Source organism: Miscanthus floridulus, chromosome 2, assembly GCF_019320115.1.
Source record: "Miscanthus floridulus cultivar M001 chromosome 2, ASM1932011v1, whole genome shotgun sequence".
Classification (NCBI taxonomy): domain Eukaryota; kingdom Viridiplantae; phylum Streptophyta; class Magnoliopsida; order Poales; family Poaceae; genus Miscanthus; species Miscanthus floridulus.
Window position 1 is genome coordinate 45331466 of NC_089581.1, and position 4396 is coordinate 45335861.

Consider the following 4396-nt stretch of genomic DNA (forward strand, 5'->3'; position numbering starts at 1 on the left):
ACCTATTTCTCTTAACATGCCAACTATTCAACTAGGCAATCCACTATCATACACAATTAAAATCCACTAGCCCATACAATTATTATGTCCACGTCAGTAAGACACATAATTATTTTATTGCCCATGTATCATGCCACACAATCCACTAATCTATAATTCCCGCAGCAACGCGCGGGGTATTCTTCTGATTATTGTTATTTTATAGTACTTATATATTGTAATAGAGTGCTACGGGTGCTCCGATCCAACATGCCAGCATGCATGCACATAGTAGCAGTAACCTCTCCCTCCTAGTCTCATGCCAAGACCAAACCGGTACTAAGCTAGCGTCCGAGCAACATGAAAATCTAGCGACCTAATCCCTGTCTCCCTCCATCCTAAAATTCAGTATAAGGCTGGGATGATTTTAAGTTGCCCTCGAGGATTCTCACGGGCACGGAGCTTCGGCAAGATCATACCGCGTGCATGGCGGCCTCCTCCTCCTGCTCCCCCTCCCCCTTCCGCCGCCGCCATTATTGACCATCGTCGCCCCCGCCCCGATCTGGTCCAGCCGTCTCCACTGCCTCCAGAACCCTAACGCCTCCCTCCCGCCATCCCCACCTCCTAGGCGCTCTGCCTCCCCCGAGCCTTTTTTCTTCTAAGCCTGTTGGAGTTGGGAAAGAAGAGAGAGAGAGAGAGAGAGAGAGAGATGAGAGGAGAAATGACCTGCCTCGTCGAGACCTAGGGCCTTCTTCCTCTCCGGCAAGGGCACGGGCGCAGTTGTGGAGGGTGGGGGATCGAGGGGGCAGCGGAGGAAAGGCGCGGGGAGGAAGATCGAAGAAGCGTGGGAGCGGGCTGCCTAAAATCGAGATCGATTTCCGGCACACGAAGTATAGGAAAAATTGTGACAAATTACGTATCAAACGGACGGAGCAGTACCGAGAGAGAAGAGCGAGAGGAACCCGACCCCTGATCGATCGATCCAGGTCCGATCGTGGTTCGATGGCCACCCACACCCACACCCACCAGCACAGGATGAATCTTTTTGCGTGTACGCGCATACGTGCATCTGAAAACGAACGTGCATGGTGTATTGAGATTCCACCACGCGCCCGCTGGTGTGGTGGTGTGCGAGCGAGACTGGCGGCGGCTCCATCCATCAATCCAAGAATGAGAAGGGGGCTTTACCTTACCTTTTTATTATTACGTACACAGCTTGGTTTGGCTGGAGGTCGCACGGATCGATCGGTGGCGCGCGCGGTCGCATGCATGCATGTCGCCGGACGGGAAGGGGACGCTTTTGACTTTGTAGTTTGGTTGGTACGTTGGGTTTAGGCCTGCCCAGGACCGGGAGGTGCTACGTCGCTTTTCTTTCCAGCCTAACTAAATTGTACGTAGAGTATTTATATTACATATACGACAAAAATACAGTACCCCCTCCGTTTCAAATTATAAGTCATTTCAACTTTATGATAGAGTCAAAAACATCATTAAGTTTGACCAAAATTATGGAGAGAATCACAAAGATTTATGACATCACATAGGTATATTATAAAAATATAATTAATGAAGAATCAAATTATACTTATTTGGTATCGTAAATCTCATTATTTTGTTATATAAGTTTGGTCAAACTTGAGATGTTTTGTCTTTCGAAAAAAGTTGGAATGACTTATAATTTAGGATGGAGTGAGTACTTGTGTTGGCTCAAATAGCCGAAGACGGAGAACCAAGCTCATTTGCGTCGCGTGATATTCCAACCATAACATTTTTTTATTCTAGAAAACATCTTTGCAACATCATTTTCATTAGCAGTTTATCAAAAACCACTTATGATAATATTTTGTTGTTAGGTTCATAACAGAGCCGGTGGTGAACTAGTTCGTATCGCAAACCGTTGGTGAAAATCATGGATGTTTTCACTATTGGTAAAAATGTTTGTGGTATTATAAACAGTATATGAACTCTAAACCCTAGCTCCCATCCCCAGCCCTCCAGTCATCCAATCTCCTCACTCGGCCCCTTGTTACTCATCCTCTCCCACTCGCCTCGCCTCCTGACCTAGTCCCTCTCAACCTCCCTCACCCTCTCCCTCTCTCAGATCTACGGAGGCGGAGAGGTAGTGGCGGTGCGAGATCCACGTTGAGAGTGTGTCCCCAAGTGTGCATGCGACCCAGGCGAGGGTGAGAGGTATGGCCCTTCTTGGCTGAGGGTGGCAGCGTGGACAGTAGCCTAGTGCGAGTGGTAGCGTGGGATGCAACCTAGCGCGGGCAGCCCCAACCGGCCTCCATGGACAGGGACCCATGTCGCTCCTTTCCCTGGCACAAAAGAGGGCGAGTGCGGCAGTCGAGGTTAGCAGGCTCAGTAGGCTTCTTCAAAGGGCTTGGTGGGCCTCCTCTGGGCTGGGGCTCACCATGCGTTTTTATTTCAAAAACCATTATCACCGTCAGTTTAGAACCGGCAATGATAACCCAGATTGTCACTATTGATTCTCACCAACGTAGGGTGAAACTAACAGTGAATGAAGGCTTTCAATTTTTTAGCAATGAAGGGAGAAAATGGCGGTGATGAGGGTTTTCAAACCATTTATGATGACCTCTCTGTAGTAGTTTACTATTTCCCACTTTTTCATTTTTTTCATGTTTGATTTATGCTTTGGAATAGATATCTATCATTTGTCATAAATTAATCATTCGTATAAGCACGAGGAATATGATGATTCCATCAAAATTCATGTCATAGACTCATTATGCATCGTCTCATAAGATGTAATGGCTCCTCAAACAAAACCTCTCGTAATAGTGTTGCGCCCACCATTAGGGTGCAAGTGCCCGCTGAATTCCCCTCACTCAAGCATCTCTAACAATTGAGTTAACTTGATTATGTATATTTGCTTTGTCCATCCCACCATTAACAATTCAATGGTTTTTATTGTGATGGTAGCACTGTCATGGGTATTCAATTATAAATGAGATAGATGACAGATTCGTTTGGGGTCTAAACCAAAATGGGAACTATTCAGTACGTTCTCAATATTAGTTCCTTGTGGACAATGGTGTTAGGACTCCAAACAATGAAATTCGGCGTATGAAGTCATCAAATCTTTATGTGGTTCATAAAAAGAAGAGTTATTCTTACCAAGAATAATCTATCTAGAAGAAACTAGAATGAAAGTAGAAACAATTGCAGTTTTTGTCTAGAAGAAAAATGGGGGACAATCTGTCTAGAACATTTCGTTGTAATGGCATTATGCTGGTGTGTATTTTAACATTACACCGTCTATTAGTATGTTTGACATGATTAATCACTATGCATGCATACAAGGTCTAGCATTATACACAAATGTTGATAGGGGTTTTCAGCTTTGTGATCGCTAAAATATGGCTCAATAGGAATCTAAGTTTTTTTTAGCCCATGTCCTTCAGCAAGTACTTTTCAATGAACGAACAATTGTTTTTCTCTCACAATAAATCAGTATAAGTATCAACATAATCCAAATTTTCGTGAAACAAACATGACCACCCTTTTTGTGGGTACTATTCAAGGGGACACACTGCATCGGCAAAATGATGGTTGAAAGAAGGTCAACGAATAGCACGCTGGTCAACGAATAGCACGGATCAACCTTTTTGACGTGAAAATAGGGTAACTCTATCGGAAGCTCTCGTTATTATAAGAAAAAACTGCTAACCTGGCTACTTGTCCTCTACTAGTATTGCGGAAGGGATCAAGGGAAGATGGGCATGCCTCCGAAATTAAAGCACAACTCAAGTACGTATTTGGGACTTGGCACTTTGGCTGATAGTAGTTTATCGTACACGTTTAGTCTAAAAAGAAAGAATAAAACTAAGTAGTAGTAGTAGTAGTATGTACGCAGGCACGACAATCAACCAATAGCACGGATCGCGGAAGAATAAGACGTGGTTGTTCGCTTGGCTTATAAGTTGTATTCTTTTTAACTAACGAATGATATATTTTTTATAATAAATCAGTCAACAGTATTTTTAGAGCTTATTAAATTATATTTTTTTAAATAACAAATGATATATTTTTTATAATAAATCAGTTTATAATATTTTCAGCTATGATTTATTAGCAAAGCGAACCTGTCTAACGCCCCAGCACGCGGAACTGGTCAGCGTGGAAAATGGACAAGGAAGAGAGGACGAGATGGGGAGATGAGAAGCTGCATCGTGCAAGCGGCCGTCTCGTACGCACACACCCACGCCGATGCTAGCAGGCAGGCAGGCTTATTCCGTTTTGACCCGGCCAGCTCACTCGCATCTCACGCGCCTACGTCCTTTACCTGGTTGCTTTCCTGTTGTGTTCCTTCCGTTCCGGCGACCCAGCACAGGCACAGCCAGACTGCCGGGTCTCCGGTCTCAGTTTCGTCCTCGCTGTCAACTCGTTTCATCTC